This window comes from Apostichopus japonicus, chromosome 6 (genome assembly GCF_037975245.1).
Source record: "Apostichopus japonicus isolate 1M-3 chromosome 6, ASM3797524v1, whole genome shotgun sequence".
In the NCBI taxonomy this organism is placed as follows: domain Eukaryota; kingdom Metazoa; phylum Echinodermata; class Holothuroidea; order Aspidochirotida; family Stichopodidae; genus Apostichopus; species Apostichopus japonicus.
Window position 1 is genome coordinate 10355914 of NC_092566.1, and position 16587 is coordinate 10372500.

The window sequence follows — 16587 nt, forward strand, 5'->3', positions numbered from 1 at the left end:
GATTTATAAAGTGCATTCACCACTTTATCATTTCTCATTTTCTTCTCTTTCTTAAAAAACAAAAATTGAGTTTCACTTTTTTTTTGTCTTGTGTTAGATGTTGTCGCTGGCGTTTCATATACCTGTGGTAAATTCTCTCATTTGCAATCATATATTTTTCATTGCGTTTTCTTTTTGCCCGCCAGCATCAAGTTTAATACTTCAAACTGTAACACTTAATGCTTAGAAGCGTCTCGTGAACTAAGAAGAAAAAAACAGACAAAACGAGAGAAATAGAGAAAGAATGAAAAAAACAAAAAGTTAAAACAGCACAATATTAACCCTGCAAGATTTTTTGGCAAGAGATTTCAGCGAGAATTTTGCCCTTATTCAAAACCAAGACTTCATATTTTGACTTTTTCTGGGCCACTTGCACTATTTCATGATCCATTTACTATCGTGAAGTGACGAAAAGCGACCGACTTATACGACTTCGTGTTTTTTTCTTCTTCTTTTTTTTTCGAATGAAGAGAAGACCAAAGAAATGAGAAAGAAAAGGGGAAAAATGAGGGTATACTGATTTTTTGTTTGGCACTCGAGGAAAATGCCTATATTGATAAGATCTATATATATGCTAGTTTGCTCTTTATCAGATCAGGAAAAAACAAGAGGAGGCTAGCTCAGTAATCGTCTAAATGATACATGCAGTCTTGAGTATATAGGACAAAGAATAGAAGGGATGAATATATACGGTATAGTGTGTGAATTTTAATGAAGCTGTCACTTAGTGAATTCACGGTATCGAAAAGGGTAAATTAGAAACACATACACTACTGCAGCCAGCCTTGAATCATCGCATTCATCAGTTTCTGGGACTGAAGTGTTCAGTTGATCTGTCAGAGGCCATCTCACGTGATTGTCATGGAGATATAAAACCTCCAGGAATCACCGAGAGATAAGGAACAGACGCAAGCAGCGATTATATATTATATAGGATGTAGCGTCTTCTTCTTCTTCTTAGTCTTTCAAATAAATGGAACTCTTTTTAGAAGGAAAAGGGCATTTTAGTACAAGAGTGATGATGTATATAGGAACTATCTATCTAATACAGACATTTTAGGGAGTGTTAGCTCAGTCGTTAACGCCGGTGCCTTTTAATCATAAGGTCCCGAGTTCGAGTTACTCCAAGATTAATGTATGTCGCCCAGTCACAGAGTTGTTGACAATTGACAATTCATAATCATGGACGTTAAAATATGAATCTAAGAGACTGACTTCGGTCAGCTTGCGGCCTTAATAAGCCAATGATGGCTTCTTTGCGAGTTCCTGCTTGAAGGAGGATCTAAAATACATTTTAACTTTCGCTGAATATTTACTATATAGTTCATGCAATGAAACGGGAAATTGCTGGTTGATTTAAATACATGGGACGCCATCTAAAACCACATCGGGCTGAAGATGAGATTCAAGACCTTTGAGTAACATTCCCGAGTGTAAGAATTAATGCGGCGTTCTTACACGTGTTTATGAGAAACAAAGATCATCAGTTTTTTATTAGTGTAACTAATATGTTGGTGTTTCTGTACTTTATATCCAGGAGAAAAAATGGATCGCTTCGAAATATTTGAGAGTTTATTTGAGGGATTCCATTTGAGTTTATTGATAAATCAACAATCACAAACGGCCAAGCTTCTTTAACCTTCACAATGAACAACCATTCCCATGTTTTTAAATTCGGAAGAATTCTGTACACGTTTTTGCCACCTGTACACACTGGTGAAGATTCTAATTCAACTCAGCCGGTATTTACATTGCGCAATTCATTCGTAACTGAAGCCAGATTGTGCAAAATGTTTACCCACTATTTTGAGAACAGTTAGCGTAGGAAGTAAATCCGGGGTTTACTTTTATTCGAAAGGGGAAGTTATATTTGTATCTTTATATCTGTATATCTTTACTAACAATTCTTTGTTGTTGCTATTTCTGTCGATTTGAAGAATTATTTTGATTTCCTCAAGACTGATAAAATTCAAACTGTTCAACATCTTTTAGTTAAAATGAAATAATAACAAATTTCTTGAAGGTTTTATAATCCCCTCAAATTATTCATATCAAAAATTGGGGGTTAAAGGAAGAAAATTAACCAGAGGCAATATCAACTAACTGCCCATCTCTCTGTTTAATTTTACCGTTATCATTTATTAAATGTTCCAATTAACTTTTCAATGACCAGAATCACTCGTTTATTGTCCACGCTTTGTTTCTGTCTAAAATCCAACCATCGAAAACGATCGGAAAGTTCGACGCCCCATGCACCATCAATATTTCCGAAGTATCAAAATGATTATTAACACACGTCCCAAGGCGGATTAACATAAATTTTCGGGCTACGATTTATTTTCTAAATATAAACACTATCAAAGCAGATTGTGTTGATCTGTCAAAATAATATAATTATCATGGAGGGCCGAAGGGGAAGGGGAGGAGGAGGAGGGGGAGGAGGAGGAAGACGGCGAGAAACAGAAGTCAATGTTTTCCCTTTAAGTAATGAATAATATAAAGATATGTATAACAATATGATAGGATCTGCGTAAGTTATATTATAGAAATTCGTTTCATAACCCACATTCTTCTTCCCATAACATTCACTGAGTTGCGTTTACATTTACTCTGTTTCCATAATATTCACACATAGTTTCGAATTTATTAACTCTTTAATTGGACAGCTTTGACGTGCATATATATATATATATATATATATATATATATATATATATATATATATATATCTATATATATATATATCTATATATATATATCTATATATATATATATATATATGTATATATATATATATATATATATATATATATTCCATTCCCTGCCGTTCATTTAACTTTCCGACTAAAGTGTAAAGCTCCTTTGAGGGGATGACGATCTCTAATGATAAAGAAAACGAAAAGAGTCTTATTGAGCGAAGATAAATCTCTTGCCCGAATTTGTTGTTATAACCAACTTTCTGCTCCAAATTCCAATTGATTTTGTTGTCATGTGTGGTTAGTATAACGAGCTATATACAGTACCGTCAATGGGTAGGATGAAGAAGAAGCAATGATAAACGGGTCTTTGGAGGATGAAATAGAAAACACTAGCAGAATCGATACTAAAGTGGCTCGTTTTTTTTAGTTTTCTTTATATAATTATTTGCTTGTTTTCGCGTCTTCGTTCCTTCGTCACGTGAGCACTTGTCGATGACGTGCATAAAAGTAATCATACCAATCAATCGGTTGTAGTGTTGAACTTTATTGTGTTTACAACGTGTGTATTTTCTATACTGCTCATTGTATTCAACTTGCAATTTATAGTTGTGTGTAATCTGTTTCATAAGCGTTGCATGCGTGCCTCCCCCGACCCCCAATCAACATGTATATAAACAAGCAGACTACTGTAAGTTTAATGTCAACGTTTGAAAAAATAGCTAATGATATGCACAAAAATTCAGTAGGTCCAATTTTATGCTAGTAAACAAACCTCATTCATGTATAAGTCATGTACGCGTACCTCATACGTGCATGATATCTAAATGCGTGCATGAGGTACGCTTCACTGCTATTACGTATCAGGGATAAATAAGTTATGTTAGAATGGTTGTATACGTCAGTTAGGTAGTATTTATGTTTTTCCATTACGTCAGCTAACAGTGACGTCAGTGCTGCATGTTTCTTAATTCTCATTTTGAAAGATCACTTCCGTTAATATTTCTTTGAGTTTATTTTTTTTTTAGCAATCTCAATAATGTTGCCTGATGGGATTCCTATTTTGTATGAGTATATGTATATTTGGTTGAAGAAAATGTTACAAATACCTTAATTAACTAAACCTACGTGACTATATATGAGGAAATTTATTTTATAAATGCTTTAAAAAGTAAGTGATTTTCTGCAATTACCAGTTGTAGATTAAATTTCTTTTTTGTAGACAGGAAGCTTATTCAGTTGTTACAGGATAATAATAATAATATACAAGTTATGTATCTCTTGACATAATTCTCTAAGTGATTGTGAATTTCTTAGACGGGGCAAAATCATTTTCTAAGTAATTAACAATACGCAGGCTCTACTCACGGATAATAAACAGTATTAATGCACTAATGAGAGTTTATTTTACTTATGTATGTTTTTTGAGACCTTTTGAGACATGAATTTGACATTAGACAATATTCAAAGCTCATTAAAATGAAACAAGGAATGAAAGAGTAGAGAGGTCGGATTTTATATTTAATGAAAAAACAAAACCATTAATTAAGACTTTTTAGATATTTTAAATATTTGCATGATTATGAAAACCTATCGATGATAATTATAAAACGTAAAGTGCAATCGACTACTTTGTTTAAGATTTCTGTATTGGGCGGATGGCGTAATTATTACATTTCAGATTTGAAATAAATTTCGTGGAAAAGAGAAACACAAAGTTGAGAGAAAAACCCCTAAAAGCAAACTGCTTATTTCTTGAAAAAACAAACAAACAATAGATATGAACTTTAATACCATCATGATGGGGAGGGGGGGGGGGGTGGTGGAGAGGAAAGGCTTGGATGAAATGGGAAGAGGGCTTGGGAGAGATTTCGCATTATTTCCATAGAAAGTTCTTTCCATCAGTTAAGTAATGTATATAAATGGTAGGGTTTACTTATAAAGATATCGCGAAACTGGTACTGATGTGTCCTTCATTCAAAAATGCTCTCGTGGTAGGCTGACGCCGATTGCTGTAGTAAACTTGCTGGAAGATTTCTGCATCTGTATAGGACATAAAGCCGCATTTTGAATCTCGACGATATGAATGTTTCAAATCGTTGGACGTATTTAATTTCGGGAATGTTACTGGCAATAGCTAAGTGAATGACGTCATCAGGTCAATTGAGTTCAATTTTCCCCCTTGTTTTGGTCGGTTCATATATATCAAACATTTTATCCACAGAGTAAAGTGATATTTTTTACAAACAAACAAACAATTAAAGAAATAAAACACAGGTTAATAATAGCATAAGGGAAGCTTTTTAAGAATATCTACACGGATGACGTCACAGCTCACTTACTGTGATTGACTTCCTGAAGTAAAAGACCTTTTTAGCTGGTCAGAATATAGGTAGGTATGCATTTCAATCAGTCATATATACCTCGAGTTCAGAACAAGATATTGAGAGAGTTTTTCCAACTAAAAGTGTGGCATGTGTTTTTTCCCTTTTCAATTTCAGTTTTACATCACGCGCCAGCAGATTATCCCCTTGAGCTCTTTAAGATGACTATTTCACACAGCTGCCATTTTGTTTTTTGAGCGAGTTCTCGAATACTATATAGTTTTAACAGTATATTTAGACCAATCATTGTGTTATATTCCATTTCATTTTTCTCACGAACACTATTATACACAATCTTCATTGCAGTAGTGTTTGCACTCACATCTGCCCGCTCGGTTCAACTGCCCATATATATATACTGGACTTGATGATATATCCAATATGTATATCGTGTTAGGCCTCATACTTCACACCTAAAAATGAATGATACATCTTCTACGACAAGTTAGGTATATTTTTACTTACACAAGGGTTCAATCAAGCTTGTTTAAAAAAAAAGAAGTTCAATGCAAAAAGAATCGTATTCCGCGTTCCATATAAAGAAGTATGGATAGTGTTACGAGAGTTCAATTTGATAGAGTTTGTTCCAATTTCTTGTTTTGATCTACATTGCTATGTTTGGCTCAATTTTTAACCCAATGTCTTTTAGGAAAAGGCCCCTAACTGTTAGTTCATTATTCAATAGCGAAAACAAGGAGAGTATATAGCCTACCGTACATAATATGCGCATACGTTATATAACAACCTTTAGCGAAAGATTTGTCCCTGAAGGGCTGCAGGACCAATACTTAATATACACCTCCACAGTAACTGGTTAAGCAAGAAGTTAAGAGAATCTTTTCGATTCTAGTAGCCTCGGTGAGATAAAAAAGAAGGTTATACTCTATTCTGCATCTCATTTATTTTGTTTTAATTGACTCGATATTCAAATGAAGTCTCGATCCGTACTTCAAAAACGTTCTCAGCTGTAGAAAAAGCATTAAGAGGCGACGTAACGTGATCAGAGGAGAACCTTGCACAAGGAGACCAGAATCGATACACACTTCTCGACCAGGAGGCCTTATATATGCCAAAAGAAGGGGGTATAAAAGATATAAGGAATTAATCCAAGCTGCAAAAGAAATTCGGGTATATCCACACGCGGGCCATAGCCAACTTGCATGGGGCCAACGATGAGTGGCAGTTGCCAGTTTTGAATGTCAACGAAGCGCTAGGGATGAACAGGTCAACTTGAAGTGGACGAAAAGGAAACAAGTCAAGGGTAGGGGATGAAAATGGAAGTAAAATAGCTGCAGTTCTATTGATTTAATCGCAGTAGACCAACTTAAAGCTCGGTGAAGGATTGTTATTTCTCGAGAACCTTTTCATAATGTTCGAGACACCTATATATATGAAGTTTATGTACTGTATAGAAACTTGCGTTTCAAAATATTGTTTTTGATGTGTGTATGTGCGTGTGCGTGTGGGTGATCAAATCTATAATATTGAAGCCGACTCCCATGTAGGTAGGTCTATTGGTGCCCCCCCCCCGCCCAAATAGACGAGGAATTTTGCAATTTGAAAAGGGAGAGGGGATATACTTCCCCACACCCATTGGATCGGCGCCAACGTTTCACATTAGTATGAATCACAAGTAAAGAGCAAATTGGAAAAGTTCGTTAGTAAAACAAATCGAATTCCTAGCTACGAACCGGAATCAAATCAGAAACATCTTCAACAAATCAACGTATAAATACCTGTAATTGGCCGTGGATTAACTTAATGGTTGTTGTAAAGAGTGCTCTCTGGACGGATATATGCATTGAGACTTATGCCAGTTGTTATAATTATGTGGTGTAACCAATCTCTCCCACGGAGAGCGAGATTTATAATTTTAAAAGGTAAATTAATCGACATTTATAATTATACGAGACCATAACGTTTTGTTTTTTACATCTCTAACCTTGGAAGCTCATATAACTAATGGACTGCCCACTTATATTTACTGTTTCTTTATTCCATTTCTATAGCAGAGTATATGAGATACCATTTAATTTTCGTCTTGTTAAGAATAATGTCTCGACGAATAATTGAGTCAAGTTAGTATAAAGCCTCAACTATAGAACAGTTGTCTCCTTCAATTTTGATTAATTTGTTTGAACAGTTGATTTAAAATTCAGCAGTAATTCAGCCAATAGGAGAATAAATGTACACTGGTTTGACTGTAACGAAGGTATAAGAAACTTGTGGAATATTACTTTCGTGTTTAAATGGAGTGAGTCAGCCCATTAATTACACATATTACCATTAATAAACAGAGATGTATGCTCTCTTAAAATGTTAGACTGAAGAATTCAGTCTTCTTTGAGACTGAAATTTTTTTCAGTGTTATACACTGAGTTTAGACTGAGAAACACTCTACTTAGACTGTATTATCAGTTACACCGTTCAGTCGCTGTTTTGGACTGACTTTATTAACCAATCAGCTAATCACATGTGGCATGTCATCTTACCATTTTCAGTCTCTGTATTCCACTGAAAAATGTATCCAATCAGAGAACAGAAATGCGCCTACGTCATCCGAAAACTTGCAAATACGCCGCACAAAAATAAGTGTGACAACGAGCGCTACAACTTGTGTACATATATACTACTATATTCTTCGCTTAGCCAGGTACTCGCTGTACTGTACGTACGCACGCCGTACACACAGCTAGGCATGAACGAGACAGACGACCGTATGTCTAAGCTAGAGTAAAGGTTATAAATTAGCAATGGCTGAGTCTTTAAGAACTTTTCTTACAAATAAAGGTTTCCACGAAGAAGTGATAACAGTGTTCGAGGGTATGTATGTATGTTTTTTGTTGTTTTCCAATTAATACAGAATAAAAGCTTGGCAGTTCGTAACGTTAGTTATTCTAGGCTTGTGCGCGAGGTAGGCCTAGCTAGGCTGTACTATAGCAAATAGGGCCTAGGCTGTTGTTATAATTGGTGGGGCCTATTAACACGATCGTCGGGCGAATAAGCACGCCGGTCCTGCATATGTACCCGATCGTCGGGCAAATCAGCCCGCCTGTCCTGCGTATGTACCCGATCGTCGGGCAAATCAGCCCGCCTGTCCTGCATATGTACCCGATCGTCGGGCGAATAAGCACGCTTGTCCTGCAGTATGCATGTACTCGATCGTCCCAAAATGAATCTAGGCTAGGTTAACCTCATAACAAATACTTGGACATAATAATGCTCAAGAAATTGCAAAACACAGTACTATTATGCATAGATTGTAAGCACCCTTAATTATTTGAAAAATGTAGTGACTGCTACAGCCATTACAGCATGAAGCTATCACGGTACCAGATCGTTGGGCAAATTAGCCCGCCTGTCCAGCATATGAACCCAATCGTCGGGCGAATAAGCACGCTTGTCAGGACTGCAATATGTACTCGATCGTCCCAAATGAATCTAGGCTAGGTTAACCTCATAACAAATACTTGAACATAGTAATGCTCAAGAAATTGCAAAACACAGTACTATTATGCATAGATTGTAAGCACCCTTAATTATTTGAAAAAATGTAGTGACTTCTACAGCCATTACAGCATGAAGCTAACACGATTCTGTTAAACCATTACCATTGTATTTAAATCATGTGGAAACTGGAAAAGAATTGGTATGCTTTTGTTATTTTATTAAACATATAGTGGGCCATCAGTCTTTATTATAAGATTTTACAGTAATATTACCATTCACTAATGTTATGAAATCAGTTTCTTTTACAAGCAGATAGACATATTAGTGAAATCAGTAGGCTAAAATGTAAATCATATTCCTTGTTCACTGGTTTTCTATGCTGATGTAATGGAATCAGGAGATGTCATGAACAATTTATCCTTAAAAAGAGAAATTTCTGAAAACAACTAACAACAAACCTTGCTTGGTAACCATGTACCTGCCAAAATCAACATGACAACCCATAAATGTTAGGTTGAATTTGAAACCACCTTCACATAACACATCTCACCCGCCATGGATGACATATTGCTGCCTATCGTGAATTGATATATCTCCTTTGTACAATGCCAGTCATGTTCTTGTTTCTCCATTCTCTCCTAAATATTATTCTAGTCTAGTCTCTCTACCTCTCAACATATCTTTTTTTAAGAATGTTTTGATTTATACCATATTGCTTGTCCTTTATCACATTTATTTTTATCTTCACCAAACAGGAGGGCACAGATATTGAGAGTGCAGCACAGGGCAGACAAGGACAATATTGACAGCCTTTCATCCTATCTCTCGGACCAGAATTGAACCCCAAACAATTCTTCATTGTGGCAGATAAACTGGCCATTCCAGCTGGGACAGAGGCGTAGAACATACATTTAACATAGACTATGCTCCCCCTCTACAACACTAGTTTTGTGTATGGAATTTTGCAACCAACAGAAGTGAAGTCTCTCGTCCGTATCCATGCCACATCTATAAGGGCAGCCAGCATGGAGTTACTTCAAGGAGTGAATGTTACTTTTTTATTGCTCTGTAGTCCGGAACCACGTGTGTCAGCATGGAATAGCTTTAAAAGGGTGTGAAGACTCGCGCAAAAAGAACGTCTAATGCCGGTAATCTGACCTAGTTTCGAATGAGGTGTAACAGAAGTGTTAGACACTGCCATCGATCCCAGAAAATACAAACACAGCTTGCTACCGTCGGTAATTAGACACTAGTGTACAGTCAGTACATACAGCTACGGTCAATACCCACATTACAGTGTATAAACGATACAGCGATGAACATCTCAGGTCCAGCTAAAGATATCAAGGTATCACGTTTCATTACTGTCTGTCTTTTTTAGCGACACGAACAAACATCACTTGCAAGCAACAGAAAGTTAACTTTTTCAGATGGCTGCATGCTGTTTGGGACAAATCTTCAATGCCTTTAAGGAGTAACTAACACATACCCTAAAATGTTAAATTGATTACCCGGAGTTTACAAACAGTTTTATATGAATAGGGAGGGCTCCAGAAATAAATATTTAATTGATTTTTGGTTTTTAAAAATGTTTTTTAATGATACTGATCTAATTATGAATGTAATTAAACAAACACCTAGTTGCCAAAAAAACTTTGTTGTATGATTTTTCGAGCATGTTATTTTAATGTTTACTTTAATGTTCCTACATTTCACTGCACTCACTATGTTGAAGGTTTATTTAATTAAGCAATTAATTAAGCTAATATTATTTATTGTGCACAATATTCCATTATTTTGTTCCATGAAAAGCAAGTAACCTGATTATTATAAAGTCAGTAACTGTAGAAAATTCCATTTGAGAATATCCTTTCCTCATTATTCCCCCCCCCCCCATTTTTTTTAAATTTTAGTGATGTAATGAGTCAAAACTGTTTTCAATTTTTTAGTCGACTCTCGAGTGACATTTCTTTTTCAGCTAGAGGCCGACATTAAAGGATTCACGTGAGATAATTTATAAAACTTTAAAATTTGATTGAAATCCCAATCAAAATCACTATATATGATTACTATCAGAAAGTTAAGAAATAATTAGAGGGTGGTATAATAGTCACATGTACTGTTTTTGCATACAAATTTGCTTTATATGAATGCCATATCATGAAATCGTGAATGCAGTATATAATAGTTCATGTTTATCTAATAGCCATTATGAAGTTTGTGCCATTCTGTCAACTGCTTGCTTGTAACATTTTGTTTTGTGTGTGCTGGATAATGACTTTCAGCAATCGCCAATCTATATCATTGAAACACAAAGTATTAAATGTTCACCGCACTGATATATAGTTTGACCATTCCTAATATTTTATAAATAACCTGCTGAAAATTTGTCATATGTTTCCCCCATTTTGAAATCATTCTAAGAAAATTGTTGCTACTATACATTAATGATTCACAACTGGAAAAAAGGCAATGTACCAGATCCATTGTACTATCGTCGTGTTTCCATCATATCCCTTTTGTAAAGGCAGGATCGTATAGTTACTATATCCTTTACAGTGGAAAATTTAAAGTTCAGTGAGATCGGGAGATGGGATCAGCTGGGTATATAACCACTCAATTTACAGCTGTGTTGTCAATGAATTCCAGGGTATTACCACCTGGTGGTGACATACAAAGAATTTAAAGTGCTTTCTGTTACAGTGGTGTTGCCAGACATTTGAATCTTGGTTGGTGATATGTCTATTTGTGAATTCCTTCTCGGGGGAGGGGTTGCCCAGGCCACCCATTGGCGACACCACTGATCTGTTCTCAGCTCACCTAATCCTTTCCAAAAAAATTAAAGAACATTTTAGATCCAGGCCCAATTCAAGCAGAAATTTGACAGATTAATATTGAACTGAAAATATGTCACTGTTATGTAAAGTATCTTTATAATTTGAACGTTTGTTGCAAAGATAACATGTTTTGTTGAACATCCCTCAGAATATTGTAGTTTTGATTTCTGTTTTTTTTTAATATATTAAAAATTATATAAGAATATATAAGTGGGTTAGTGGGAATAAAATTACTGTTCGGTGGATATTGACAATTATATTTCTTGATGGAATACCATTTTTAATGTACTTTGTGTGTGACTGTCACAATGATTTTCTGGTCTTTATAGCCTAACATGATTGGATGTGAAGGTGAAGTCACTCCATGAAGTAGCACCTTTCAGTAAATTCCCCTGCATTAACAGATCATTGAATGTTGTCTTGATGACCTTAACTGCATCTTTATTGAAGAATTCCAGCACTTAGCCAACACGGAGGATCTATAGAAAAGCTTGTTCAATCCAGAATTTGCAATTTATAAAATTGACAGTATAGCTGTGATGTGTAATAATTCAGTCTAAAGTACCGACTGTTCAGTCTGATATCAGTCTTATAGACTGAAAGTATTCAATCTTATTAAGACTGGTGCTGCAATAAATCAGTCTAAACTGCTGACTGTTCAGTCTAAAGTGGTTTGATTTTCAGTCTATTAGACTGAAGAGTATTTAGTCTAATTAAGACTGACCTTCAGTCTTTACATTTCAGACTGGAATTCAGTCTAAGTAGTCTGATCCCTTATCCCATCCATCATTAGACTGAAATTTCAGTCGATTAGACTGAAATTTCAGTCTCTCATTTTAAGAGAGTGGGGATTAGATATTGGGCTATGTATGTAATGTGCATGGGCTATACATGTATGGTGGAGTACATATCAAATGGGTTGCGGATATGGTGGGTAACATATATTAGTGGGTTGAATGTATATATAGATGATGTAATATACAAATTAGGCTATATAGTGTGTTACATATAGAGTGGGTTACACAATATATTAAAACTGGATATTACTCTCTTAAAATGAGAGACTGAAATTTCAGTCTAATCGACTGAAATTTCAGTCTAATGATGGATGGGATAAGGGATCAGACTACTTAGACTGAATTTCAGTCTGAAATGTAAAGACTGAAGGTCAGTCTTAATTAGACTGAGTACTCTGCAGTCTAATAGACTGAAAATCAAACCACTTTAGACTGAACAGTCAGCAGTTTAGACTGATTTATTGCAGCACCAGTCTTAATTAGATTGAATATGCTCAGTCTATTAGACTGAAATCAGACTGAACAGTCGGTCCTTTAGACTGAATTATTACACATCACAGCTATACTGTCAATCTTATAAACTGCAAATCCTGGATTGAACAAGCTTTTCTATTGATCCTCCGTGTTAGCTTGGTGCTGGAATTCTTCAATATAGATGCATTTAAGGCCATCATCAAAGACAACATTCAATGATCTGTTAATGCAGGGGAATTTACTGAAAGGTGCTACTTCATTGAGTGACTTCGCCTTCACATCCAATCATGTTAGGCTATAAAGACCAGAAAATCGTTGTGACAGTCACACACAAAGTACATTAAAAATGGTATTCCATCAAGAAATATAATTGTCAATATCCACCGAACAGTAATTTTATTTCCACTAACTCACTAATATATTCTTATAGAATTTTCGTTATCATATTAAAAAAAAAAACAGAAATCAAAACTACAATATTCTGAGGGATGTTCAACATAACATGTTATCTTTCCAACAAACGTTCAAATTAAAAAGATGCTTTACATAACAGTGACATATTTTCAGTTCAATATTAATCTGTCAAATTTCTGCTTGAATTGGGCCTGGATCTAAAATGTTCTTTAATTTTTTTGGAAAGGATTAGGTGAGCTGAGAACAGATCAGTGGTGTCGCCAATGGGTGGCCTGGGGAACCCCTCCCCCGAGAAGGAATTCACAAACAGACATATCACCAACCAAGATTCAAATGTCTGGCAACACCACTGTAACAGAAAGCACTTTAAATTCTTTGTATGTCACCACCAGGTGGTAATACCCTGGAATTCATTGACAACACAGCTGTAAATTGAGTGGTTATATACCCAGCTGATCCCATCTCCCGATCTCACTGAACTTTAAATTTTCCACTGTAAAGGATATAGTAACTATACGATCCTGCCTTTACAAAAGGGATATGATGGAAACACGACGATAGTACAATTGATCTGGTACATTGCCTTTTTTCCAGTTGTGAATCATTAATGTATAGTAGCAACAATTTTCTTAGAATGATTTCAAAATGGGGAAAACATATGACAAATTTTCAGCAGGTTATTTATAAAATATTAGGAATGGTCAAACTATATATCAGTGCGGTGAACATTTAATACTTTGTGTTTCAATGATATAGATTGGCGATTGCTGAAAGTCATTATCCAGCACACACAAAACAAAATGTTACAAGCAAGCAGTTGACAGAATGGCACAAACTTCATAATGGCTATTAGATAAACATGAATTATTATATACTGCATTCACGATTTCATGATATGGCATTCATATAAAGCAAATTTGTATGCAAAAACAGTACATGTGACTATTATACCACCCTCAATTATTTCTTAACTTTCTGATAGTAATCATATATAGTGATTTTGATTGGGATTTCAATCAAATTTTAAAGTTTTATAAATTATCTCACGTGAATCCTTTAATGTCGGCCTCTAGCTGAAAAAGAAATGTCACTCGAGAGTCGACTAAAAAATTGAAAACAGTTTTGACTCATTACATCACTAAAATTTAAAAAAAATGGGGGGGGGGGGGGAATAATGAGGAAAGGATATTCTCAAATGGAATTTTCTACAGTTACTGACTTTATAATAATCAGGTTACTTGCTTTTCATGGAACAAATTATGGAATATTGTGCACAATAAATAATATTAGCTTAATTAATTGCTTAATTAAATAAACCTTCAACATAGTGAGTGCAGTGAAATGTAGGAACATTAAAGTAAACATTAAAATAACATGCTCGAAAAATCATACAACAAAGTTTTTTTGGCAACTAGGTGTTTGTTTAATTACATTCATAATTAGATCAGTATCATTAAAAAACATTTTTAAAAACTAAAAATCAATTAAATATTTATTTCTGGAGCCCTCCCTATTCATATAAAACTGTTTGTAAACTCCGGGTAATCAATTTAACGTTTTAGGGTATGTGTTAGTTACTCCTTAAAGGCATTGAAGATTTGTCCCAAACAGCATGCAGCCATCTGAAAAAGTTAACTTTCTGTTGCTTGCAAGTGATGTTTGTTCGTGTCGCTAAAAAAGACAGACAGTAATGAAACGTGATACCTTGATATCTTTAGCTGGACCTGAGATGTTCATCGCTGTATCGTTTATACACTGTAATGTGGGTATTGACCGTAGCTGTATGTACTGACTGTACACTAGTGTCTAATTACCGACGGTAGCAAGCTGTGTTTGTATTTTCTGGGATCGATGGCAGTGTCTAACACTTCTGTTACACCTCATTCGAAACTAGGTCAGATTACCGGCATTAGACGTTCTTTTTGCGCGAGTCTTCACACCCTTTTAAAGCTACTCCATGCTGACACACGTGGTTCCGGACTACAGAGCAATAAAAATGTAACATTCACTCCTTGAAGTAACTCCATGCTGGCTGCCCTTATAGATGTGGCATGGATACGGACGAGAGACTTCACTTCTGTTGGTTGCAAAATTCCATACACCATGGAAGCATGGAACTCACAAAACTAGTGTTGTAGAGGGGGAGCATAGTCTATGTTAAATGTATGTTCTACGCCTCTGTCCCAGCTGGAATGGCCAGTTTATCTGCCACAATGAAGAATTGTTTGGGGTTCAATTCTGGTCCGAGAGATAGGATGAAAGGCTGTCAATATTGTCCTTGTCTGCCCTGTGCTGCACTCTCAATATCTGTGCCCTCCTGTTTGGTGAAGATAAAAATAAATGTGATAAAGGACAAGCAATATGGTATAAATCAAAACATTCTTAAAAAAAGATATGTTGAGAGGTAGAGAGACTAGACTAGAATAATATTTAGGAGAGAATGGAGAAACAAGAACATGACTGGCATTGTACAAAGGAGATATATCAATTCACGATAGGCAGCAATATGTCATCCATGGCGGGTGAGATGTGTTATGTGAAGGTGGATTCAAATTCAACCTAACATTTATGGGTTATCATGTTGATTTTGGCAGGTACATGGTTACCAAGCAAGGTTTGTTGTTAGTTGTTTTCAGAAATTTCTCTTTTTAAGGATAAATTGTTCATGACATCTCCTGATTCCATTACATCAGCATAGAAAACCAGTGAACAAGGAATATGATTTACATTTTAGCCTACTGATTTCACTAATATGTCTATCTGCTTGTAAAAGAAACTGATTTCATAACATTAGTGAATGGTAATATTACTGTAAAATCTTATAATAAAGACTGATGGCCCACTATATGTTTAATAAAATAACAAAAGCATACCAATTCTTTTCCAGTTTCCACATGATTTAAATACAATGGTAATGGTTTAACAGAATCGTGTTCGCTTCATGCTGTAATGGCTGTAGAAGTCACTACATTTTTTTCAAATAATTAAGGGTGCTTACAATCTATGCATAATAGTACTGTGTTTTGCAATTTCTTGAGCATTATTATGTTCAAGTATTTGTTATGAGGTTAACCTAGCCTAGATTCATTTGGGACGATCGAGTACATATTGCAGTCCTGACAAGCGTGCTTATTCACCCGACGATTGGGTTCATATGCAGGACAGGCGGGCTAATTTGCCCAACGATCTGGTACCGTGATAGCTTCATGCTGTAATGGCTGTAGCAGTCACTACATTTTTCAAATAATTAAGGGTGCTTACAATCTATGCATAATAGTACTGTGTTTTGCAATTTCTTGAGCATTATTATGTCCAAGTATTTGTTATGAGATTAACCTAGCCTAGATTCATTTTGGGACTATCGAGTACATACTGCAGGACAAGCGTGCTTATTCGCCCGACGATCGGGTACATATGCAGGGCAGGCGGGCTGATTTGCCCGACGATCGGGTACATACGCAGGACAGGCGGGCTGATTTGCCCGACGATCGGGTAC

At 35.6% G+C, this 16587-nt stretch overlaps 1 long non-coding RNA gene across 1 annotated transcript; it reads left to right on the forward strand.

The window, feature by feature from the left end:
• Positions 1-7424: 7424 nt before the first annotated feature.
• Positions 7425-11678, forward strand: LOC139968952 (uncharacterized). Its single transcript, XR_011793598.1, has 2 exons — positions 7425-7942; positions 9325-11678. It is a non-coding gene; the product is annotated as an uncharacterized lncRNA (long non-coding RNA).
• Positions 11679-16587: the final 4909 nt, after the last annotated feature.